Here is a 27,309-nt window from a genome sequence, read left to right as displayed (position 1 = left end):
CCCCCCCCCCCCCCCCCCCCCCTTCTTTTACACCATCTTTCTCACACATTGCGGAGAAATACATTATGAAGCAGCACCATTCTTCTTCATCCTCCCTCGGTGATGGAGAGAGAGGAGGGACAGACTGTCCAGAATAGATAACGAGCAAAGAGACTGGCACTGAGGAGAGGAGAAGGAGAGAAAAAAGCAGAAAACAGGTAGAGAGAGAAAGAAGAAGACAGAGACAGAAGCAGAGAAGGCAAGAAAAGAAAAAATAGAGAATTAACCAGGATTGTTCAAAATCCTCTTGGAGTCTCTTTCTAATTCGTCTGTGCCGTGTTGGAGACTAGTTAGCACAATGTGCAGGGGAGGGGTCAGGATTTACACCAGGGGGGGCACTTGAACAGAAGAGTAGGGTTATGTCCCCCCTGCACCTGACTAGTCTGTATCTTAGTGTTTGGAAGGAAGACAGACTGAAAGATTGGCCGGTAAACAGACAGCTATACTGAATGATAGGCAAGTTCTGAGGCTGCTAAGACAGACAGAGAGGAAGATAGACAGACAGGAAGACAGGTACACAGCCTATTCCAAGTGTCAGGCAGAGAGCCAGGCAGGCATCCAGTGCCGGCACAGTAGACAGCGTGCGATTCATTGTCATTCTATGCAGTGTGTGAGGAAGAGACAGGGAGAAGGAAAGAAAGCAGAGACAGACAGAAAGAAGGAGCATCCCTGTGTTTGTAGCTTCTGGAGAATCTCACTCCATCTGCATCCACCTCAGTCAAGCCCATGCACTAAAAAAAACAGGCCAGGAGGGAGGGGGCTTTTACTAGAAAGGAAATACAGGTTGGGGAGGGAGGCAGGCAGAGAAACAGAGGGAGAGAGCAGGTGTCGGAAATCCTCCCCTTCATCTGCTTGTCATTTACTCCTTTATGTTCTATCGTCGTCTGGCAAAGTGATTGGTTTTCTGATGCCGGCGTTCCTCTGCTCATAGGCCCTCCGAAGTCCCAAGGAAAACAAGAGGTGGGCAGGCAGAGGAAAGCAGAAAAAGAAAGCACAAAAGGAAAAGTGGAGCCCCATTTTGATTGACAAATCTTTCACCCCTTTCATTTTTTTGTTTGTCAAGACAGGCTCTTGCTATTTTTTTTGCTTTTTTTCTTAAAGTAAAAGAAGTAAAGAATAACACCGGCCAAATCAATCCCTCATTTTCTTTGTACACAGAATTGAACCTCTCCTTTCATCAGCTGTTGATTTTTCTTGCCTTGTTCTAAAGGAATTATCTGACTATAAATACTGGAATCTTCTAGAATCCCTCTATATGTCCTCACCCCCCAATGACACAGTGTGAACCCCTCTGACTCCCCCACGGTGCCCCAAACCTCCTTCGGCTGAAGTTCTAAAAACCCTGTGGTTTCAGATCTCAATGCCTATGTTGACTCACTACTAGAGCGATAATATGGCACAGTGCTTCTGATAACGTCTGATTCATTCTGTAAGTAGGACTCTCTCTCTTTCTATGTGTGTGTCTGTACATGTACGCTGCATGTCATTAGCCTGTATTCTTCTCACGGGTGCTGGAACACAGACATGGTCTGTCTTTCTGCAGTGTTGGTTTTATGGTGTCTTCACAGCGGATTTGCTTTCCTGTGCTTCCTGTGCTTCCTGTGCTCGAGGCGATTTGAGCATGTGTGTGTGTGTGTGTGTGTGTGTGTGTGTCTGCCAAAGAAAGAGATTTTGATCTTACAGCCAAGCTTACAACAGCATCAGAGCGGTGTCAGAAAGAGGCGAAGGAGGTGCCTTTTTGTGTATGTGTGGGTGTGGGTGTGTGTGCCTACATATTGGTCCTGAGGTTAATTTGAACTAATTAGTGGTGAGTATTTTTGCTTCTAAGAGCAGTTTTTTGGTTGTGTCAGTGTACTTGCATTCATTAGGGTGAGATGGAAATGGGATGGGGGGCTAAAACTGAAGAGGGTGAACCAGCTAATGAGAATGACTCTGATTCCCTGACTAGTTCTTTGTTGCCTCCATTTCACATCTAATGCCCTGAGCATTATACCCCGGCTGCATATAATTTCAGCCTCCTTTTATCTCCCTATGTGTTGCCTGGGATGAAACTCTATACTGAGACCCAGCCTCTGCAATGTCCTGCATATTACTAAGCCCATCTATCTCCGCGGACACATCCACATCTTTATACACTCCCACAGTCACCAGGCCCTGCACCGGGAGACGCTCAATCAAGATAGTCCCTTCAAACAGACCAATGAACTGTGAATAACGCCATTACACAAACTCCTAGCTCAGAGTGTTACAGAGACAGAAATGTTGGGAGAGTGGAAAAAAAGGAAGGGGAAAAAAGCGAGCGGGAATGAAATGAGAGTGTGAGACAGAAAGCAACAGAGAGGAGGACACATAGAAGAGGGAGGGTGAGAAACAGAGAGGGAAAAGGGAGTGCATGGGTCTAGTGGGGCCGCGGAGCAGGAAAAGACCTCTGCTCCATGGGAGCACTCTGATGGGCTTAGCAAGGCCCCGCTTTGTTCACACTGTTGGTCAGCCTCTCAGAATAAAGATTACTAAATAATACGATTACTGCAGCTGCAGACTGATAACACACTGCTGCCGATCCCATTTGTCACTGTCAGAAGACCCAGAGAAGAGAGGAGTGGCATGATGGCATCAAAGGCATGAGTACTGACTACACTGCGCTGTCACAAGGGCCCACGCTTCACAACATGGCTTCTCTGAAAGAGCTGGTGTGACTTTTCATACGACAAGTGGCCATAAACAAAAGGATAATGAGGAAAAAATAACTCCCGGATTTTTTCCTTAAATTGCTGGGTGTTGTCATTATGTCCAATTATGTGACATAAATTTTGACTCGCCTTATCTTTTCTTCAGTTGTTAATATCACCTCCGAAAGGGACTAAAAATCAAGTAAATGGGGAACCTCTCAGTAAATTGCCACACGTGTAAACATAAACCAAGGCTCTCGTGGTGAGACGTCTGCCCCTTATCTCGATGTTTTACACCGCATCCTCTGCGTGGGCTATTTGTTTCATGTTTCCGCGCTTGACAGCTTTGACACGGATTCCTGCCAAGTTGACCTTGCAGTTTAAAGTGTAATAAAAGCTGAATTCCCAGGCTGTGTTGCACATCGATACATGTTCTTCTGGTAGCTGATAAATAGTCTCCCACCCCCTGGGAGAGGGTAAAAACAAGCAGGCAGCAGAAACCGGTGTCCAGTACTGCTCAGTGGAAGTGAAATACAACCACCTGAACCCCACTGCTCCTACAGTAGTGAGCTAATATCAGGGTTGGACTAGGCTCAACTCCCTCCTTTGAGATATGAAGTATCTCCACGCTCCTCTCAGCAGGAGCAACCATTTGCCTGCAGTGCTAAAGATTAGCTTGCAGCAGGAAACACAAAAGACACATTTAGCATGTGATGGTATAGTATAACAGTAACAAATAACAAACCAGAGCAGAGGGCAAAAAACAAAATCAATGAAATATGACACACAGCACAAACATGCAGCTTAAAACAGCCGTCAGCCAATGCGAGTTGGCAACCATTGATTTCAGTTTCTGTTCCTGTGCAGCACATTTGTCATCTAGTGGAGGTTTCGTGTACATGTCATGGGCTGCATTTGCTTCAGTGACATCAAATGAACTTTGACCCCAAACCTCCCCAGCTGAGCCCCATAGCCACAAAATAACTGTATGAGTCACTCTGCATAACCAGTACAGCTCCAGTCAAAATGCATCTATGTTGAAGCACATGTACTCTGCTAAGCCAGATGCAAACATGCAGAAACAGAAAGACAATTAAGGAGATGATGTGCCAAATTACCAGTTTCATGTCATTCGCTCTCCCATTTTTTAACTTCTTTTTACAGCAGCAGTATACTGTGTTGGTACTGCGTGCTGTACGATCATTTCACTCGACTTGGTCTAAATTGTGGCAGAAATGCACATGGTTCAAAAGATAATCTTTCACATTGGGTTTCTGAGCTTCCTATTGCCCCTGTTTGTACCAGTTAGGTCCTTTCAGATCAGTGATTCCATCATCCTTCAGGGTTACATTTTCTAATTGCTGGTTTAGATTTGTGCTGGTTCCGATTTTGATTGTGCTTGACGATATGAGATTTCTTGTTAATTCTCCAACACATCATTTTACAGTTCTTGGGTGGGAACCGCTGTTCTTTCTTCAAAGGTTCGTCAGCAGCTGTTAGTTCTTTAACTGTGCCGTAATGTAGCAGGGAATGCTTCATTCTTCTCAAAAAGGCATACAATATATTTATTGTCATACATACTGTATATATGTGGGGTGGTGATGGTACAGTGGATAAGACACATGCCTTTGGTATGAGAGGTTCAATTCCCACTGTGATACATCCACCAATGTATCCCTGAGCAAGACACTTAAACCCTAGTTGATCCAGAGGCGTGTGACCTCTGACATATATAGCAATTGTGAGTCTCTTTGGATAAAAGCATCAATGAAATGATCAAATGTAAATGTTACAGTAGGAATACATCACTGTTAGATTGTTATCGACACTGAATCCATCATTTTCCTATCAACCTGGGACTGTGATTGAATTCTGCTATCATGCCTCATGATGCCTGAAGTGTCTCAGACAGCCCCAGCTCCAAAGCGAACCAGGCTAATTTGGGATATGAAATCTCTTCTAACACTGAGCTGCACTTCAGTTTCCTCTGCCTTCAATCTTCTACCGCTTGACCACCAGTGCGAGGCACTGCAGCCTGCGCTAAACCTTTGCTCCTCATTGCCTAATGGAGCACAAAAAATGGCCCTGTTTGCTTAGTCGTTAGTCCGCTCCTGCTTGCTTCAGGCTAGCTGGCCTTGGGGGAAAGATTGAGTGAGTGTATGAGTGTGAGAGAGAGAGAGAGCATGTGTGTGTGTGTGTTTGTGTGGGGGCGCGGGGAGGGTGACAAGAAATGGACATTAGGACACACATGCCCTTTCCATAATGTGCTCCCGGCTGGGCTGTTTGGCTGGCCATAAAGTGAATGCCGCTAATGGCCTCTCAGTTAATGGAGTCATTAAGATTGGATTGCAAAAAGATAAAAGCACTGTGTATAATGTGTGTGAACCGGGTGGAAGTGTGATCGTCTGTGTATGTGTACTGTTGCTGTAACCGCTTTGTGCATTTCTAATTATTTAGTGCTTCAGTAGATACACCCAGGACAACACTAAAGGCAGCAGTGACACTCTCCCGCACTAGCATAAGTTGAAAAGGTCAGTATTCTATCAGTGTAATTGTAATGTGGTCTGAGGCTCAGGTGATCAGTCCTGACCCGGCCTGTCCTAATCAGCCGGCTGATGGAGGCTCAGAAAGTCACAGCTATAACATTTCACCACTAGATCGCCGCTGCCCCGTGTGTGTCGAAGTGATAAAGGCTGATAGGCTTCTTTGAGGTAATTTCAGGACCTGTCTCTGAGAGAATATGGAAAGGCCGGCGAAAGGCATTCTGGGTAGTGTTGCGTGTTGTTTTCATGGTGGCATGACTGCTCATTAAGTCTCAATTTCTGGATTCTTACCAGAGGGTTTGCTTATGTCACCGTGCTCATCGTGTTTTAAGCTTCAGCTGCGGTTGGTCCAGCTTGCCTCGTTCACTTGTTGTATTCAATGAAATGATGCCTTTATTGCACCACAAGGGAATGCTAGTTTGCAGGCAGAATTAGCATTAAATCACAGGATAAAATAATTAAAACACAACATAAAACTCTTTCTAATTAGCCAGACAGAGAACCAATAGTTTAACTACTAAACTTTCTGTATGCTCACAATTGTTTTGTTAACTTTGCTTGAACTCAAAATATAGGTGTATATTCCACACTCACAAATCTTTGCCAGCCTCATGATAATAACCATATTTATCTGTCAAATGGTGTCAGTCCATGTACGAGAAGATCAGAAAATAAATTGAGTGAAAGAGCACACCTTTTAATCTAACCAGCTGCTAAGCAGGCAAAGCCTGTAGCTGGAAAATGGAGTCTCAGCAGGGGATGTCATACTGCAATCACTGATCAAACCTGTCTGCAGACCCCTGAGGAGGCCTGAGGGGGTCATGCTGCAAAATAAGGAAAACTGGCTTAATTCACTGTTATTTTATTTTGAGATAGGATATATAAGGCAAATTATAAGAGTGACACGATCACAGATGTCATCATGGTTAGTCATCAAAACAGGTGTAAATGATAGCGGACTGAAATTATATGTCTATGTGTTTGGGGAGCCTTTTTGTGAAGATGTATGAAAAGCCCATATTTAGACAGATCGTTTACAGTAGTAGAGAAATGTTTTTTATTATAGTATGAGCTAAAGCACACTGCAAGCAGTCTTGTAACATTCATCCACTCTGGTATATTTCTACATAATTGCTTTTGCGTGAAAAATTGTTCAAAAGTCATTCAGGTAACAGCATTTTCAGCCTTGGTCTAGTGAGTCCATTTTACATTTTAATGCTTCACTGTGGCCCTTGCTGAGCAGCAGTTTGCCTGACAGTGTAATAATGGCACTCATCATGATATCTGCAGGTATCACCTCTCTCTGAAGCCAATCATTAATATATGTATATGACTCAGCTCAGCTCTGCTAGACTCTACAGGACTCCATGGTGGACCTATATTAGATAGAATTTCCACATATTTGCTTTAATAAACTTAGACAAACAAAATGCTGTTAAAATACCAGTGCAGTTGAATACCAGCCATGTAGTGTTTGCAAGTGAGATAGTAGTTTTATTGTGTCATACCAGTGCTCGGCCCACGTGGACTTATTAAATATACTGTTCAAAACAACATTTGCCTTAAAAGAACATATGAAAGAACTTTGTCTCCTCTGTCAATCTGTCACAAAGAAGAAACAATATTTTATAGAAAAATGTATAAATATTAAGTGGACTTGTCTGCAGTCTCACCTGAATCACACAACAAAGAAAGCCTTTCCTCCGCTAGGAGACCATTAAACCTGCCTGTTTCTGTAGAAAATGTAAATTTACCTAAACGTCACTTTGCACATATTGATCTTGATTACGTCCTTCTTCTTCTTATGTTGATTAAACATAAGGAACAATTTGCATAAATATTACACTTCAATTTTGTTTTGTAAATAAATAAAACATAAATATTTCCCCTCACTAGTCCAAGCATATTTATGCAAAACGTTCCAATGAAAGCTATTCGGTAACCTACCTCCCTTTTTAAGGTTTTCATCCCATATCAAGACTGATTTTCATCTCAATTTGAAATCTACAAAACATGACACAGCAGGAAATGTCATTCTAGGAAGTTGATGAAACCACCCACTTGATAGTTTTCATCTTTTATATAATTATAAAAAAATCATCTGGTATTAAATTATCCTTATTTATGGCGTTTCCTACCTGGCCAGATGTCTTGACTCCAGCAGATGCATCATCCTCTGTTAAATAATCCGTAAAATGTCCATTCACTTAACAAGACGTTGTCACCTTTTGGAGACTTTTATTTCTTCAATTAGCCAGCCGTCCAGCTTTTTCCAGCATCCCTTAAAAACAACTGTAAAAACTGCAGCATACAGATATATAGCACATTAAATACCAAAGACGCCATCTCTGCTTAATGTTCCTAAAATATAGTTTAAGACAAAATGTCATCACCACTTCCATGTTTTGCCACATATCTTATTGTTTCTACAATGCTTGTATTTTGGGATTTTCAGTCAAAAGCCTGTAATCAGCTCCACCAATCGGAAGTCTTAGCATGCGAGTCAGTTCCAGCTCAGCTGCCTCGGTCCAAATGTTGATGCAGCACTTGATTATGGGCTACTGCCTGATTTAAAACTGCTGAATATTTAATTGATTCAATGAAACATAATACTCCAAATGGACTCATATCATGTCATTATAACTGAATTAAAAAATGCAAATGCAAACAGATGTGATTAATTAACTCATTTGTAGTTTTATGGCCTCAGATTTCCACTAACGTGTGGTGGGTCTGTTTTTTTCTGCTGAATCCAAACTTGGCTGCAAGGACAAACCTCCCACCACTGCCCCCCGCTGCAGCCGCATACACAGAAGTGTCATGAAATAGTAGAATATGATCTGCATCATTGCCTCTTTGAGGTATAACTTTCAGATTAGCTCAGATGTAAAATGGTAGCCTGTGAATAATTTAAATTCAGACATCCAAGGAAGGAGGTGTTGACTGTAATTAAGCTCATGTGGAGGTGTGCGTGACACAAAGTAAAAATGCTTCGCTAAAGCAAAGTTACTCTTTAAAGGTTCTGACACCTTCCTGAGGGCTTTTCTACTTTACTTAATATACTTTATATATACTTTACTTATACAATAGCAGCACATCATCCAAGAGGCTCAGTTAAAATGAAAAACAAATTTTGTCTGGTACTTGATCTAATCCATAGAGTTGTTTGACCAGTGTTTATTTCAAGTCCTCCTGAGCTATTCAAATGCTCCGGAATCAGAGTCTGAAGCTCGATTAATTTATCTAGTGCTTTTCTCTAAATCTCCAAGTGCTGCAGTGATTTTTCACCAAACCCAGAAACGTTGCATGAAAACAAAATGCACGATGAACTGCATTTGCACACAAGACAAGTGACAAGGAGCGTTTTGTTTGTTTATATATGAACATCTGAACATGTTTATGTATACTATGCTTGTATGTTCCATACAAATGTTGCGTAGGCTTTGTGTCAAGATAAGTGATCTGTCAAGAGGAGAGCCGTATTGTGCTGCCCGTGTGTGTTTATAATTCCTTTGAATTCCATACATGATGAAATCCTAAGGGAGGGGGTTTCATCTGTGGATACTGCCCTTGTCATGGTTAGCGCTGGCGTGTGTTCGATGCCAGAATCAATGTGTTTCACACAAGCAGAGCTGTGGTCATGCTGAGAGGCATAAAGGATTTCAGATTACTCATGAGACAGTCTTTGATTCACAGTAAAACAGGCTGAGAGAGCACATACTCTGCTGATCCACACAGATGATAACAGTCTATTAGCACCTGCTGTCAGCCTCAACTCTGTTGCTGTTTGCAGGTCAGTAGTAGAAAATAATATAAGAACGTCAGTGTGGCAACTTGGAACCCATGTTGTGTTTCTTACTTAAAAGCTGCTAGATTAAAGATAATCATTGGTAATTAGTGAGCAAAGTGTGGATCAGGAATAGATTGCAGGTATTACATACCAGGTTCCCAAGCTCTAAACACAACACTGACATAAAGTTGAAATGGCGAACAGTTGCGTGTTTTAACACCCAGCAGATAAAGAGAATAAGTATTCAGTCTGAGTCATCTGGCCATTGATGAGTGTAAGTCCTTCTTTCACTCTCCTTTCAGCTCTGTTCAGTTGGTCTCTACCAACTGTTAGGGGAATATCTGCTCAATGCTCCAACTACTGAACAAAATTATAAACGCAACACTTTTGTTTTTGCCCCCATTCATCATGAGCTGAACTCAAAGATGTCAGACTTTCTCTATGTACACAAAAGGCCTATTTCTCTCAAATATTGTTCACAAATCTGTCAAATTCTGTGTAGGTCAGCACCGAGATAATCCATCCACCTCACAGATGTAGCATATCAAGATGCTGATCAGACAGCATGGGTATTGCACAGGTGTGCCTTAGGCTGGCCACAATAAAAGGCCACTCGAAAATGTGCAGTTTCATCACACAGCACAATGCCACAGATGTTGCAAGTTTTGAGGGAGCGTGCAATTGGCATGCTGACTACAGGAATGTCCACCAGAGCTGTTGTCAATTTATTCTCTTCATCTTCTCCCTCCTGGCCTATTTGAATTCTGTTGTATTGATCAAGTGATCAATGAAAGTTATCACACATATCAAGGCAAGCTAACATTATCTAGTTTAAACCAACTAAAACACAAAATCACACCATTTCACATCATTTGCGCTCAAAAACATCATAGTCCTTCACATAGAAAACAGTAGCCCTACACAGGCTGTTATGGGAAACTGAGAAAATTGGTGAATGCCTCAATTTTTAGGTGAGGTTACAACCTGATCACATGTAGGCAATAAAAATGTTATAAAAATATTTAAATTCCTTTTAAAAACTCTACAATTCACACTGATTGTGTGTGGCTGACTTAAAGGGGCTATATGTAAGTTTTTGATTTTAATAAATCATTGCCTTATTGTCAGTGGGCTCAAAACTTACTTAGAAATGATTTCTCCATTGCTTATAATCAGCCACTATTCTGCTTTTAATGTGAGGTCTCCGGATCAGATTCAGCCCTGTGTGCGCTCCCGAGCCTCTCTCGTACTACAGCGACAACACGGCAGCTAACGACATGCAGTCTACTAACACCATAAAACAACTGGCTCACAGCAAAACACAGGCTCCACGTAAAGGATACAAAACAACAATAAAGTTTTATGTGCTGAAGCCCATCAGACCAAAGAGGTTCAGATGATGTCGAGTAAGAACAAAGTGAGCATTAGTAAAGCTGGAGAAACACAGAGAAAGTCACGTTAGCTCGCAGGCTAACGGCGAGCAGTTGCTAAGTTATATGATTTCCGCATTACTTCACCAACTAACGCGACCGATGTTACTATCCTGTGTACCACTGTTGATTTAGCCTGCAAGAAAGGATGTAACTGCAAAAAGCAAATGTGGAGCGATTTGTTTACTAAAGATAGCCTATAGTGATGCACCCAGGAGCAGCCAGCTAACGCAACAGTAGCTCGGACCTGCCGCTGTTTTCTTCGTAACATTCAGTTACGTTCATGTTTATTGTGGTTTTCCCAATACTCAGATACACAGCTTCTCCACCTCTCAGTCGCTGTAACTAACGTGACACACATAACATAAAACACTGCAACAAAATGGTCACAACAAACCAGAGGAAGAGCCATCCACTAACACTAGTTACAGTAAAGTTACTTACTGCGGTCTAACTGTTATAAAGTGTGACACAATCTCATTATAATATTCAGTCCAGCTCACTAACCGTTTCATTATCATCCAGTACATGTAACTGTGCTGACATTGCTGAGCCTCCGGTGACAGATTCATAGATGGTTAACGTTACTGAAATGCAGCAGGCGAGCTAACGCTGTAGCACGTTGGCTAAATGCATTAAATTTAATGTTATCATGTAACGAGCATGGATTAGTTCAACCTGCAGCTGATAAAACTATTACTGTAACGTTGCAGTGGGAGTTTACCTGAGATTCCAGCTCTGTCTGTTCTCCCTGTCTGTCTATAGCCGCTGTCACTCTGTCTTTTTTCGGGAGTATTGAGCCGATATGCGGCTTGCTGCGCTGAATGAAAGGTACGGTGTTGATCTGCCTCTGAGACGGGAACGCTGAAGTAACAGAGCCTGAACCTATGGCCTGAAATGTCTGAGTGAAAAGCCACAGCCTGCATGCTGGTTTTCCTGCGTTTATTGTGGTACTTCTGTATGAAAGTGGTTGTGTTTCGGATTATGCTCGCTCATGACTTCAAGCGAGCACGCGTACGAGCACACACCTGGTTGCAATCTTAGAACCGCACCGCTAGTGACCGCTGGAAACTCCGTAATGCCCCTTTAATCGGTTACAGGTCTTAAAAGGTATTGAATTTTTCTTCAGGATTCCTGTATATATCCTGAGGTAACAGAGAGCTTCAGTTTACAAGCTATTAGCAAGTTAGACAGACAAACCATGACATATTCCCTCATTCTGAAGTCCCCACATCATTTATTGACCTAAAACTCACCCTGCATTCGCTGTAAATTTTCTTCAATCAAGTTTCCCTCAACACTCTTTAAAAACCAAAATACGATCAGACTTCAGATTGTTTGAAAAGTCACTGCCTTCTGCTACGTTTTCATTCATGCAAAACAAACCCATGTTGCAACTGGGAGACGGTTGCTAGCTTTGATTGATGCTGGACCAGATTTACTGTAAGTTTTTCAGAGCGTGGTAATTGAACACAGTTTTCATGATAATTAAAATTTTCCTGTGATTTATCATTAAACTGGTTACTGCTTCTTCCCTGCTGCTACACTTGGAAACAACAACAAAGCCAAAACAATGAGTTGAAAGATGCTAAAACACTTAAGGGCTGGGGGGAACTGCAGAGTCATGTGATAATTCTTGGTGTCAAAACTATAAACAGCCCCTTTCACACTGCATACAGAAGTTTTAATTCTACATCTAGGAATAATCTGCATGATACATCAGGAAATAAGATTTTGGGCTTCAATCTGATACTGGTGGAAATTTAAATACACACCAGGTAGCTAATTTGCAGATATTTTTGTTCTCCTGGAGAAGATTCATTCATTACCTGACAATGTCAGAACTTTTCTCACTCTGACAAATGAGGACAAAAAGACACAGACATCATTTGCACTGCCTGAAGAATTGCGAAATCTCGGTTTCTGATATCAGCATTTTCCAATTTTGCTGTCGCTGGTCTCAATGGGACATAATCAGTCGCTAGCAGTTGGCCAGTGGCACTTGCTGGTGATATCCTGTCCACGATAATAATAACGACATCTCATAAGGGGATAACGTGCCTTATTGCTATGGATTTACATACAGCAGGTAATCATTGTGGCCACAGGCTATCTGTGACTGATGGTGTGTCAGCACTGTACATGCAGTCTTTGTTTTCATTTGGCAATCAGGCCTGTCGTGCCATGCTGCTGCAGAGATCAATGTACCGTTTGGATGATTGTAATGTGTGTGATTGTGCGTGTGTATGTGTGAGTGTGTGTGTGTGCGTGCGTGCGTGTAATGCCTCTAGATGCGTACCTGTGGGCCATCATCTTTGCTGCCTCCATGTATCTTTCTCACTCAGTGCTGTTGTGAAGTAGAAAAAACATAGGGCTTCTTTCATGAGAGACCACACCATTACAACAGCAACCTGATTTGCTCTCCCACAGAAGTTTTGATATTAAAACGCTGTTGTACAATAATCCATTTTAAAAGAAAACCCAAATTCAGAAATATGCTAATAAAGGGAAGTGTGTGTGTACAACTGTATCCTCCAAGGCTTCTCTAGTGAGGGGATGTTGGAGGCAGAGGGGAAGAGGTGTGGGGCAGAGGAGATAGGAAGCGATAGCTCAGCAGAAAGGTGTAAAGTCCTCCAGTGGCTAGCTAATCTGCTAGGTTTAGGGCAGCTGGTTTTCTCCGTGTCGTCATGGAGGAAAGCTCACCTTTCAAGCCTATTGGGCCACAATCACAGGGGGAAACCCAAACACATTGATTAGCCATCAGGTGAGGTGTGTGCTTGTGTGTGTGTGTGTGCGGGGGGTAACCCACTCCCTATCCCCTCTCCCTCCACTTCCTCTGACCACCTCCTCCAGCTCAGGCCAAAGCTTTCTCACGGGAACATACGGGTAAAGGGGAGAGAAGATTGAGGATAGAAGGAAAGCAGTCAAAAATGAGGCGGTTGAAAAATGAGGAAGGTGTGTTAAGTGAGAACAATCGACAAAAAGAAAGACAGCAATCTAACAAACAGGCGAGCCCAGAACAGCCGTGTTTTGTTTTGCTCTGATCATAAGCCAAAATCTGGGTGCGTGCTTGTCCACAAATGCTCTTGCGTGTGCCTACGTGTGTGTGTGTGTGTGACTGTGTGTGCACGACAGCTGCTGTGTTTATCTGTGTGAAAGCTTTACGGTAAATAAAGCTCGAGTCCTGGCAGGGAGACAGGTGCAGCAGGCTGGGCCAAAGGAGAGCTACTGTAACTCAGGATAAGAGAGAGAGGGAGAAAGAGTGAGAGGAAGGGGGCAACTCTCTTGAAAGTGCCAAACGGACAGTCTTTTGAAGTGGCCCATATTGGCATATCATGAATAAACATGAACAATGTTTGCTGTCGAGCAAAGCAAAGCTGAAGGTGTGAGGCTCATTAGAGACCAAGAGGCCATGTTGATAAAAGTACTGTGGCCATGATCATTTCCTGCACTGAGAAGCTCTGCAAGTTCATCCAGCAGTGTTTATCATTTTAACCCTGATGTTCATCTAATCATGCATGCACTGATGAAAAAGAATGGAGGCACTAATTAAAAAGAAAATCTCACAAAGCTGAAGTATACCATGTAGACACGAAAACATCTGAGATAATACTGTACTATCTATTCATTGCACAGTATTTCAAAATTACCTACCAATTATGCTGTCAGCTACCTAATGATACTATTTTGTCAGCACATTTATTAAGAAAACTATTATAATAATCTCTAGAGTTTCACTGCAGTAACATTTTGTGGGGATAGGTTTCAATTTTTTTAGTTGCCGGAAAACAAACTGATGATAACGTCTATTACTGCTGATAACGATAGTGCAAATTACATAACTCTCCCAGCACTTCCACTCCAAATCATAACTCATCTATAGGCACTTGGAATATTAACCCCGTGCTTCCCCAAGGCTGAGAACATGAACCAGCACCTTATAAGCCCAGGCAGCCCTGTGCAGCGGTGGTTTGATTAGAAACCCTGTCTGGTGAATTGCTAATACATTTGATGGAGTTTGATAGCCTCCAGTATGGCAGGCTGCTGGTTATGAATAACCCCCTGCATTACCGACCCTCCCCCACATCACTCAGGGTGAAATACACAGTTTTCACTGCCTTTTCATCAGTGTTTAAGGCTGTGCACTTTAAGGTTTTTTTCATCTAGCTAACTGAATACATGTCAGAGCATAGGGTTCATCTGAAAGCATTACAGGAATCAGTAACAGCCCTTAAGTCTTTCTGAGGCGGATCGGGGTGGAGATTAAGCAACATCGGTTAAAGGGAGATGGGAGGGGAAATGTGTTTTGGTCTTATAGGCATCTGACAGCTCCTCCATAATAGTGAGCTAATCCTTTTTATACAGTGTGTGTTCCTTTCCTACACACATTGGCAACATCCAGACACGCACACAGATGCACCACGTGCATGCAGGCACATAGCGTGCGCACACACACACACGCTCATGGGCAGAGGCACATGCATTCATTAACTAAAAACATAAACAAAGCAGTACATAAACACGCTTCTCAGCAATGTTGGCTGAACTGATGAATGGAGAGTCCTTTGAACCGTCGATAATTTGTTGATGTGTTTCACCCTTTCAACTTGACATCTGTCAAAACTGCTCAGGCCACCGTTGCCAAATGAATGTTGTCCTCCTACCAGGACTGTGGCCAGGAAGTATGACTCCAAGTCATGCTAGTGGCTAAGGTGCTAAGGGAATGTGTGCGGTTACTCCTGGCACGGCACTACAAGCTACTTAGACACCAAATTGACTCAATATAAGTGCTAATGACAGGTGTCCCTTTCTGTTTGGTTTGCGGTATGAAAACGCTGCCAAATGCCTGCCATCACTAGTGTCAAACGCTGCGGTGTGCAAATATTCTGTAGGAGGAGGTGTGTTATCTATTGCTGCACACTTGTTCAACTCATTAAACATTAATTGATATGTGACATTTGATATCCATTGTTGAATCACATTAATGACATTGATGTGACAGACTCAATTCAGCCAGTTCGGCTGCATTTCATTTAGTCCCTCCTGTCATTATCTTCCTCATCGCACCCTGTGATTGCACAGTCCAATTAAAACAGATTAACCTCCCATCTAGGTCACCCGTTTTTGCCACCAAATTGTTGTGTCATTTATAGAGCATCGTGTCTGCCCGAGCTCACTCTTTGTTTTTTGTTCCACTCTCTCCGGGGCTGTCGAAAGTAATAATTGTGTTTCTTGCTGTGTGATAATACGGTGCTCTCTGTTCCTTTCGGGTCTGGATTGAAATCTTGATCCTGTCCCTCTGCAGTGACTATCTCCTTCCCTATCTGAAGAACTGATGGTATCTCCCTCCCCCTGTGAATTTCCTCCTCTCCAGCTGAATTATCCATTCTCCCCCTATGGCTCTCTTTTTCAACTTTCAATATTTCCTCTCCAGCTTACCAATCTTCCCCCCTATCTCTCCTTCACCACAACATTTCCTCCATCTTGCTCTCTCTGTCTTACTCTCCTACCTTCTCCCCCTTCTCTCCTCAGTTCTCTCTTTTGCCTCTTATCTGTCCACCTCAATCATTCTGTTCTGTCTTACTTCAGTCTAACTCTGTAAACTAAAGACGCCTTGCATGTCTCTGGCCAGGAAGCATCGGAGTGTAACCTGCTAAATTGGAACGTTATGGTGAGGCAACACACACGCATGAGAAACTCTTGAGTTAATGGACAATTTACCTCACCTCATTGTTATGGCCTTTACATTCATTAAGCCCCCTCTGCTCTTTCCTCTGCCTCTCTTTATCTTTCACCCATGCACTCACTCCTTTACTCCTTCATTCTCTCCTATCTTTCTCTGCCCTGGTTGTCTTCATCCTAAAAGCCTGCCTACATTCTTCTTCATTGTGTCCTACCTACTTTTCCTGTGGCTCTGGTGTTCCACTCTCTATCTCCCCTCCTGCCTGAGCTGTCCAGCCTGGTTCCTCCAGCCCGCTGGAGTAAATGGTAAAATAATGGTTACAGCCAGCCATAAATCAACCCAATTGAAAAACATCACCATTAGAGTCTGCCTCTCTTTTCCTCCCTAATCTGCTCTTTTCCGTGCCCTTCACCTTTGTTCCATGAGGGAACGAGGGAGGGAAAAACGATTAGCAATTGTTGTGGGGGAAAACAGAGGATTCCAAATAAGGTGAAGGAATAATGAAAAATAAATACACACCGCATGTGTATGTGTGTGTTTCTGTGCACATGTATATTTGCCAATTTCAGAGAATGAGATCCAGTCTTTAAGCTGTTGCTGGTATGTGGGTGCTATGTGCTCTCTCCTGACCCGAAGCTTAGAGGAGAAGGCTCATGCGGAAGGGGGAATATCCTTGTGTCAGCACATCTGCAATCCGTTTGTGTGTGTGTGTGTGTGTGTATGTGTGTGTGCGTGTGTATGGCCACATGTATTACAGGCTTTAGGGAGGGAAGGGAAAAATGCACCACAGTGAGACCGATAGGGCAAAATAAAGAGAACGCAAAAGAAAAGGAGTGATAAGGAGAGCTCATCATGGTAGTAAGTCATTTGCAACAATGGGTAGTGAGTGAAGCGATACATTAAATGTAAAATGACAAAGAGACATACATATTGTATCCTCATTCATAGAAGACAAAATGCATGGACACACACAAACACTTACATGCACACACATATTTAGTGACAGCAGCTGATTGTAGGCAACGGTACGTTTTTCAAGCTTTATTGGAAAATAAAAAGGTACAGGGCAGAAATCAGTGATGGAGGAAGTATTTTGATCTGTTACTTAAATAAAAGTAACAATACCATAAATATTATATTACTAGCAAAAGTTCACTCAAAAAAACGTAATTTAACACTTTAGTCTGGTGGTATCTAGCCATTAAGATATTTTTGGTTTTGATCACACAGCTATTAAGATCCCTGGGATGCTCATGGTGCTCAAAGCAATAAAATATTACCTTTAAAAAAATTCAGCAGCCAAGTGTCTTTCCACAAACAATGTCCCAATTGATTCACATACTTTACTGTGAACAGTTTTCATTGAATCTACTTTCTACCCAGGAAATAATCACTATTTGAACCGCTGATCATTCAAGTTCCAACAAGCCAAAGTCCAAACTATCTGCATACCACTCTAGGTTAATGAGAAATTGGGTGGGCAATTCTTTAAATATACAATATAGTATCAATAGCAAAGTCTACTTACGTAGGTATGAAATATAAAAGTACTCATTCTTTTAGAGTATTATGTTATTGTATGTTTTTTTCCCTGATACATTAACTGCTAAACTGTGTCTCATCTTAACTACTGATACTTAAAATGAATATATAAACAATTTGACAGTTAAATCCATAACTGTGTGTCATTTGTAACAATCTGATCATGTGTTTGTGTGAATTAAAACTAACAGGTAACCATAGCTGTAAAATGAAAGTGGTCGTGTAAAAGGTACAATAAACCAAAAAGCAGCAAACAGCTGAAAATACACAACTCACATCCAATAACCATGAATACGTATTCATGCATGTACTGTACAGCTCTCAACTCCCACACACTTGAATGAACCACACGTGCCGTGACACATCTTTACAGATACACGCACATCCATGCATCCTTACGGACTCGAAGCGCAAAGGCCACGCTGCACAGAGGTGCTGACGGCTGTCATGTTAATATGCCAGCGAGGCTGGAGGATTGGGTTGTTACCAACGGGGTGAGTTGGAGGAGTAGAAAAGAGGGGGAGAAAGGTTGTGCAAAACAAAAACTAAATTATTTATCTAACTCTTTTATAAAACGTCACATCTAAACTTGCAAAATGATTATCTGCACAAAAAGCTATTTATTTTTCTTTGTAAAAGATTGAAGATCAGTAACACAAAACTGTGAGTAGTTACTAAGGAACGAGTGAGGAACTGCCTCATAACTAATTAATTGTTAATAAGTAGATTCTGAATAACTCTGATTCAAGGACTCTATAGTAGATAATGATGAGTTAGTACAGAACAGACTGGGAGATATGATATTCCTTTCATGGCATTCTATCCATTAGTTGTATTATATTCCAGTCTGGACCAAAATAATATGAATTAAAATGTGAAACATACTGTTAATTAAAGCCATAGTTTCCAGCTCTGATACAGAAGGATCAACTTCAGGTTACGATGTGTTCCCACAGAATGAATAAAAAGAGTATGTAAACGGTAGTGGATGCAGAGAGTGGTTGATGAGATGAAGACGAGGGGAGTGCAGACAGGGGAACGAGGGAGTTAGGGAGGGGCAGGAGCGGGCCAGGATGAGGGAGGGCAGAGAAGTCAAGACGGAGGAAGCACGAAGGAATGTGGATGATAGGATGAAGATAAACAGCGCGTGTTGTGAAGGGATTGTTGGAAGGAGGCAAAGGATTTGTCCTCCATCCAGCAGGAGTGTGGTCTTCACTGGCCCCTGTGGCATTGTCTTCCAATCTCCATCCCTTACAAAGATGTGCATGTTATTAAAAATCAGGCCCGTCAAAGGGAGCAGGGGAGAGAGAGATAGAAATAAATAATGGCATAGTAGAGTATAAATATAGTAATATCCTCCAGGCATGTTCTATCTATCGCTCATTTTTCCTCGGCCATTAAGGAATTCTCTCTTTTTCGCCTCTCTATTTTAAATAAAAATGAAATGGTGTTGATTTTCATTGTCTGCCTTCGCTATGTCTCTTCGTCCCATCTCTGATTGCCCATCTCTTTTTTTTCTCCCCTTTCTAGGTTTCTGTTCTGTGACTTTCTTATTAGCTTTGTTCCCTGCCTCTCACCTGTTTTTTTCTCATTTTTCTCTTATTCCCGCTCCCTCCTCTATCACACCCTTATTTTGTGTGATGTCAAGCTAATCACTCCACCACTGTTTCTCTCTGCTTCTCTCCCTCTCTCGGTCCCTCTGTGGTGTGAAAGTGATTATGTTGGATGGCACATTAGGTGGTTTGTGGTGTGTGTGTGTGTGTGTGTGTGTGTGTGTGTCTGTGTGTCTGTGTGTCTGTGTGTGTGGGAGTGATGATGATGGCATGTTCAAAGACAGGTGAAAGGTGAGACATGGGGCGCGGCTACAGATGGAGGCGTCAGTGTGTCATCTCTTATCAGCAGTATTTAGTACTGGATGTGTTATCCCAGTGTAATTTGCGACTCAATATGGAATTATACAATATTTACAGCCCAGGGTAATTAGAGGGCTGCAGTCAGCTATCAGAGTGTCACCAAGGACACAGGCACTCTTAATTACACGTCACATGTTTGGATTTAGTCAGCCTTTAATATTTAGATGGGTCTGAGAATGATCTTTTTGTCCAGTAGGCCTAATAGTAAAATAAAATGCTAAAACTGTGTCCCCATTCCATGCAACATATTATTTGTCAGCTGGTTTTCATTGTGTAGTGTGTACCACTGGAAAAGTATACTTAAACCTTAAAATCTGCATTTTCAATCCATGTATGGTTCGTTCTTTCATTATTTCGTTTCAACACCAAACAAGTTGTACGTTGGTTTTTCTGTTTGAAAACCAAAACGGAAAAACAGAAAACAAAAAAACTCCCGCGACCGCTTCTCCCTCGCCCTATACGGTCCAGCAACCCGCTCGCTCTCCGGTAGATCTACTATGGGTTGTGTTGCTTTCTTTTTTTTGTATTATTCTTTACACTTGTTAAAGCACTTTGTAACTTGTTTTTGAAAAGTGCTCTACAAATAAGGATTATTATTATTATTGTGTTGCCAGTGGAACCAGCGCACTGGACAGTCAGTGGTCGTTCCCTCTGGCTGGATGAAGTCCGATGCTCCTGATTTCACGCATAGCTTCAATCATGTGTTAGTGCAGCCGGAGGCTCTCCGCCGTGCAACTTTCTAAATTCTTCCATCTCATGAAAAAATAAAGGTCAGGTCGAAACAGTGTCGAGAGGCTGAACAAAAATTACCGAACCTTTTAATCCGTGTATGATTTGTTAATATACAGCTTGCCGATTTAACTAATAACAGTTTATGTTTGTTGTGTACCATTGGATGTACTGACAACATCACTGAATTAATTTGATACTGAAGAAATCTTAAAAACTGGAGGATTCTTAGGCAACTTCTGAGGCGTTCTTGTTCCTGTCCCACTTGCTAGTGAGTTACAAACTGAACAGTGCGCCTCCTGTTTTTCTAACTAAATGTTCAAGCTCATCTTAATTACCTTTAATCAGGAACCGCCCTCGCCCAAGTGTATCTGCTGCAGGTTTATCAAGTGTAACACTTAAAGCTACACTAATCGGACAGATTAAATATCAAAATCAATATTTTTCCGTTTTGGTTTTAAACAGAAAAGCAAAATCCGATGTCTCTCTTTTTGTTTTCTGTTTATCTGTTTTTCCGTTTTGGTTTTAAAACAGAAAAAACAAAAAACTACTTGTGTTTTTTTTGGTTTTCCGATTTGGTTTTGAAACAAAATAATCAAAGAATGAACCATACACAGATTATTCATACAGAGATCACTTGATTTTGGGGTGGGTATTACATCTTCTGGGATCATCACATGATGCACGCTGGCCTAAAAAGCATTTTCCCCATACACAATTTTTGGAAAATGAGTGGCTTTAAAATTGTGAATACATTTTTCTGAGCATCACATATCCCCGAAATGAGTCTTTGTATTACCAGAATTTATCATTTTAGCCCATTAACATTTGGAAAGTCATGTAATTTAATCATTCTATCCCATTTATCTGAGCATGGATCCTACAGGATGTTAGCCGCCTCAGCTGAAGAAGAGAGCTAGTGCGCATGCTCTGTGGGCCCAAAAACACATTTGCGAGAGGAAGCCTGTAGAGAAGTTAGGAACTTGACTTGGGCGCCATCGTTGAACATGGTATCCAGTTCACCTCAATACATCCTTGTGATGTACACTATTACCAATGCAATACACAAAGGAAATGGAGGAGTTGCTCACATATTGCATCATATCCTGTTAGCACGTTTACGAACACTCACTGCTGGAGTACAAGGCACATCTGTTGCACTTGAACAGCTCATCACAGATCCAACATTTACCTACATATTAACTGTAATATGAATTTGGATTAAAAAATGACAGACCTACTGTGTAGTATTGAATTCTGTGAGGCTGTAATGCACATTACGAAATAGTGGGGGGAAAATTTGAATTTGAATTTAAAGTTCAGGTAGTGTTACCTCTGCAAATAAGACTTCTGCTTGCTAGCATGCTAATACCACCAACACCTGTGTAATATTTTGGTTTACTTCAAAAGCTGTGCAATAACTACCTTTGTGGAGCTGTTCTGTTGAGTCTATCAGACAACTGTTTATTCATAAGCCCCATAATTTACTCTCCACAGGAGTTCATGTTATTGTGTTGACCCCTGTATTTGCCATAATGTTAAGTTTGAATGAATCACTTACCAACCCTTCTCCCTCTCTCCTCTCTCTTGTTGTGAAAATGTGACAACACAGAGAGGGCATTGACCACTTTGACCTCTGTTGACCACCTCCTTCCTTATTATTTATGAGTTTAAATTTTTTCTGTATCAGTATTTGTACTCTAAAAGCTCATAAACTGAATCCTCTCTATGCCCTGTTTAGCCTCAGTCTTTCTCTTTCTCTCTATTACACTCTCTCTCACACACACACAAACACACAAAAATGTACCCGCCTGACACAAACCATTTATTCCAATATATAAACAATCTACCAAATGCTGCCCGATTTTTCAGGTTTTTCAGCTGCATTCATGATTTTCCCTCTATGACGAATGGACATTTGTTGGACAAGAAATACGCAAACTGCAAGGAAACAGATTTCTTGCATTGCTGTGTGCATGGTTTCATGGCATGTTTGACAGCAGTGTGTGTATGTTTGAGAGTGTGGCGCTTCAGTCACCCTTGGTTGGGCTCATTAGACAATTATGAAGATGGTATGTGCTCATTAGCAGATGAAGATTCACAAGAACCCCCATAGTATCCGACATAAAAGTCACGTAGGAGGGCAACAAAGAATGTGCAGCACATGATTTGTCTTCTTGTACCATCAGTGGCCGAGACGTGTGTTTAGATCAAAGAACCTTTACTGCACAAGTTGAACTAAGCTGCGACTGCCTCTGAAGTCAATGCAGAAGTGCCTTATGTACAATTAAAATTACAATGGCAACTACATGCAGGCTCCTAAGGATACAAATCGATACAAATCTGTTTTTCTTTAAAAACAGAGTTTTAAAACAAATACGATTTCCTTCCACACAAGCGTTTTAGCCACGTATCAGAGTTGATCTCTGTCTACATTAAAATGACTGAACATGCACATCTAGGCCGTTCATGTACACTGGGTATGCATGTGCCGATGTAAACATGAAGCAGATGGTCTATTCCGTAGTTACAGAAGATTTGGCGAAAGAATAAAGAAATGCCGACAAACCACACCACATTTTATTTTGCTTGGACCAAGAATGAGCTAGGACTGTTACTGAATGGAACACACGGGAGTTAAAAGCGGCTGAGGTGGCCGAAAACAGACTGGTAGTCATCACAAAGTAAATACGGCGACATGCACAGTTCAAGTGTATGCTATAAGTGTTTTTTGCACGGAACAAAATATTTTAATAAAAATACCCTGTCAAAAAAACAATCAGATAGCCAAATGTGAGCATCTGTGTCATTGTTTCTAAAGTCCTCCGTTTTTGCCCGTCACACTAAAAAGCTCTCCGGAGTCAGGCTCAGCAGTGTTTTCAAACTTCTCCATTTAGTCTGGATGGAAGGTGCAAATGTAGGAAAAGGTCTCCGTTTTAAAATGAAAACGCAGTAGTGTAAATGGGGCCTAAGATACTCAGACTTTATTCAGTAGAGTGCTTAAGTTAAAACGGAATGTACAAGTTCTGCTTTAGAAGGAAGAAAACCTGATTCAAAAATACATGGACATTTGTAACCACATTAACCTGCCCTACATAAATTTAAATGACCTTGCTTAGCAGGTCATTTAAATTTAGGCTTAGTTGTGCAATCCACTCCATTTGTGTAGACAGGGTGGTAATCAAAACATTTTTTATTTCATAATTATGTAGGTGCCCTAAATGTACATGTTTTTCAACATGCCAAAGACTGTTGCGGTTTAGAAGGAATAGTTTTACCTTTTGGGAAATACGCTTAGAAAATCAATACCACTCATTTATGTGCAAAAATAATGTCGCTAGAGCCTGGTTAGCCATAGCTTAGTGTAAAGACTGGAAACTAGGGGAAGTAGATAGCTTTAAAAGATACCAGCTTGACAAACTGAAGCTAGTCGAGTGGCGAGCTAATGGATTTGTCCATCTCCAGCCCAGACATGACTGTAACAATGGCACCGTGGCTTCTCAGCTCCACAAAGCCTCCGCACCATTGCCAAAAATTTAGATTTTCTTGCTTTGGTATCTGATGGCAATGAGTGATTAATCCAACTTCAGGGTTTACAACCTCCCATATCAGTTGCTAATCCCCTTTTCTTCTACAGGGTTCTCTCTCGCTCTCTCTTTTTGATTCCAGCAGGAGCTGCTTGGCATGCTGTGGATGTGTCCTCCCTGCAGACATGACTAATGCATGGAACACACAAAATATCTGCCAGTCAAAGCGAGCTAGACGCGTGTGGGCGAGCGTGTTCTCACGTTTACCTTTTGTGTGTGCTTAATAAAATAATTCTGCTGAATATATGTAAGCCTGGATTATATTGTACAATACATGCTGTAGAGCAAATGCACACAGATTTTCTCATCTCTGTGTTGATTGTCATTCACCTGATGAGTGTGTTTACGTAGCGGTGCTGAGATTCCTGTGGTTTGCTGATGTTCCATCATAGCGTTCCCTCTCAGTGAGCTGGCACTTCGCCACAGGGCTGGTCACGCTAATAAAGACCCTTTGAACTGAACCGAATTGACTTGAGACATGCGGAGAAAGGGGGAGGAGACAGAAAAAAGAGAAGGAGAAATGGATTTAGGAACAAAGACCAAAAGAAAAAAAGAGATAACGAAATGTTTTGTCCTTCAGGTAAAGACCTGCCATTGTCACCCATGCTAACATTAATAATTAAAGGCTAGGCAGGCTGGATGGGATCCCTAGATAATGGCAGATGACGTCCCTAGATAATGCTTGTTTCAACCTTCATTTTGATTTTTAAGGTCGTACTTGAGGGGTATTTGACATTTTGACATCTGACATTTAAAAGGAGTGGGCAGTAGACTTCACTTTGGCATTTTATTAGTTTTTGGGGGGGAGTACAGTACATTGAAGTTAAAATGTGAAGAGAGAGAAATGTGACACAAGCCTGATCTGAACCCATTTCTGGCTCTCGTGTCAGTACTGGAGCGTTGCCAGACTTCATGTTTTGCCCTCCTCTCCAGTCATTCTGCACCTCCAACTGTTCCTCCAATGACAACAGAAGTCTTCAAATTTCGCCGCCCCGATGTTGTACTTACAGTTATCTGTTTTCAAATCTATCAAAACATTCCTAAGAACCAGACTGAATGTCAATCAACAGTCAGTTATGGCACAACAAGACAACCACGAGCAGGATGAAACCTACGGGCTGTGTGCTTTAGTTACTGTACCACTGATGAAGCAATGTGACATCCTGTGTGTGGGCCTGCGGCAGCTTCAGGCCTGCAGAGGCTGTCTAGTCCAACTAATGAGGATGGAAAGAGAGGTCAGAGATGATAGCCAATCTAAATAAGGACCTTGATATGACTTTAACACTGTGTCATAGTGTGTCACTGTGTATAAGTGTGTGTGTGTGCTTGGAGGTGATGTCCTCCCACCTTCCTGCTGTTATGTTATGACTGGCGTCTCCGCTACGAGCTCACTGTCAACAGGAGGTGTCATCCACGCAGCACAACCATCAGCGAACTGCTGGCTATGTTCTGAACACTGACAGAGATGGACACACCTTCACGTATATTTAAATGTGCACAAATACACACACAGTTGCATATCTAATGTATTCCTTATAAGGCATTCTGCGAGCATAGACAAATACAGGACACGCACATGCTCCCTCGTGCGCGCACATGCTTCCTGCTCTGTCAGTTCTCCCACTGGCCGTTGGAGAGTGTCCATGTTACGCAAACTCATAACAAAACACTGTCAGAAACTGTGAGTGTGTGTCAGCTCACCTGACAGGAACAGAGGGCCGTCTTCCTCCCTCACCATCCCATTTTCCCTCTCTCCAACCTCATCCATCCTGAGGCAGACTGTACAGCACTTAAATTCAACTGAAGTTGACGTATACTCACTTAACATTGACACATTTCTTGTTTCTGTCTCTCCTCTTACCCGGTTCGTCTATTACACCTGACCACTCTGATTTTCAAGAGATAAAACCAGATTATACTTACCAGTTATAGACCATTTGCCATGATACACTGGACATGTAATAGCTTACTTGAAATTGGTATTTTTTGTTTTCAGGAAGTCTGTAATTTTCTCTGCTCAGTGGGACTCTGAAAACAGGCCTGTCTAACGAGACATGCAGAGAACTATTTTGGCATGTTATCTATGCTTTAATACAGGGCTTAGCAGCCACAGCGGAGTTGTTAAGTAGCGTAGTAGCTGAATGTTAACCAATACAGTGATGCCAGCAGGCCTCATTGTAAGTGTAGCTGTCAGGAAGAACAGGAACTAAGCCCCACACTGGGGTCTGACTCAAACACACACCAGATGAGCGACTGATGAAGAAGACGATGCCGTGCAGAAGAACACACGAACAATTCCCAGAGTTGTTGTTAAAAACATTTCCTGGGCGGAGGCAAAGGATATGAAAATGTGCTGTTATTGCGCATATGTTTTGATGATAATGGGTACATTTGTGTGTGGGCTGTGACAAAGATACTGGATGTAGCATCTCTCTGGTGTGCAAGTGTTTACAGTTTACAGCTGGCAGATACATCGTGGGTGTATGTTTCAGTTTCCCCATGAAATCTGTGTTCACTCTTCTGAATCTTAATGATAACGTCACAGTTCTTTGAATCCATATGCTGCCTTCCTGGCTACCCAAACAGCTTGTATATAGTTTGTCAGCTGTTGTTATTTTAGCCAACAGGCCCTTGTGAAAGGATTGTTTAAGACTTATTTGCTTCACACCTCCCTTCATGCGTCCATATAGGGAGCTGTGTAAGAGGACCTCACCTAGCAGCCCAGACATTTCCATTGCCACATGACTGCCTTTACTGTACAGTATATGAGTTGTTTAAGTTGTTTCCACAGCTGAAGGAATGTGATTGTCTCTGCAGCTCCTGACACAGAAGCCATAATGAAAGATACTCCTTTTTTGCTTCTCATGTAATGACTTAATTCAGGCAGGAATGAAATTTGCTGTGCATATGGATGTGAGACCCACTGGTCAATCATAGCAACTCACATAGCAACAAGGCCTACGTAGGACAACTGAAATAGATGAGATGAATCAGTGGCAGTGCTTTACTGTGGGCATGCTTCATCTCCTGGCTATGACAGTGTCTTTGTGATCAGTGTTTGTTGGTTTGTCCCGACATTCTGTGGTGGATAACATTGCCAAGGAAAATGTTGCGCACAAAAGAAGCTAATTAGGAGCTGGAAATATTCAAAAGGAAAAAAAAATGTTTACAACATAATATACTGTTGCTTTTATCTGAGAGCACTGCCTTTACTTCTAAAGCAAGAGAGGACACACACAACAACAGGAGGTGAGCCACTTGCAGCGATGCCCTTGGCCAATCCGTATTTGTACATCCCTGATTGCTGGCCATGCGTACAGATGTTGCGGCTGAAGGTTGTTTACCTGGCCACATGTTGTGTGTATAGTGAGCGTCTATAGTCTA

The 27,309-nt window shown here is 42.0% G+C and overlaps 1 protein-coding gene across 5 annotated transcripts in view; it reads left to right on the top strand.

Annotated features, from left to right (window-relative positions):
- grik5 (glutamate receptor, ionotropic, kainate 5) overlaps positions 1–27,309 on the top strand; it is an 89,285-nt gene that overhangs the window by 10,650 nt on the left and 51,326 nt on the right. For 2 of the 5 annotated variants that reach the window (XM_046044933.1, XM_046044934.1), the window contains exon 1: positions 51–1,468. The exons of the other annotated variants lie outside the window; for them this stretch is intronic. The gene's annotated coding sequence lies outside the window, so the exon portion shown is untranslated. Of the gene's footprint in view, positions 1–50; positions 1,469–27,309 lie in introns of those variants that run through there. 5 annotated transcript variants of the gene reach the window in all.

This window comes from Micropterus dolomieu, linkage group LG03 (genome assembly GCF_021292245.1).
Source record: "Micropterus dolomieu isolate WLL.071019.BEF.003 ecotype Adirondacks linkage group LG03, ASM2129224v1, whole genome shotgun sequence".
NCBI classification, from domain to species: domain Eukaryota; kingdom Metazoa; phylum Chordata; class Actinopteri; order Centrarchiformes; family Centrarchidae; genus Micropterus; species Micropterus dolomieu.
Note: the sequence above shows the minus strand (reverse complement) of the source record. Positions and strands in the feature narration are given on the sequence as shown.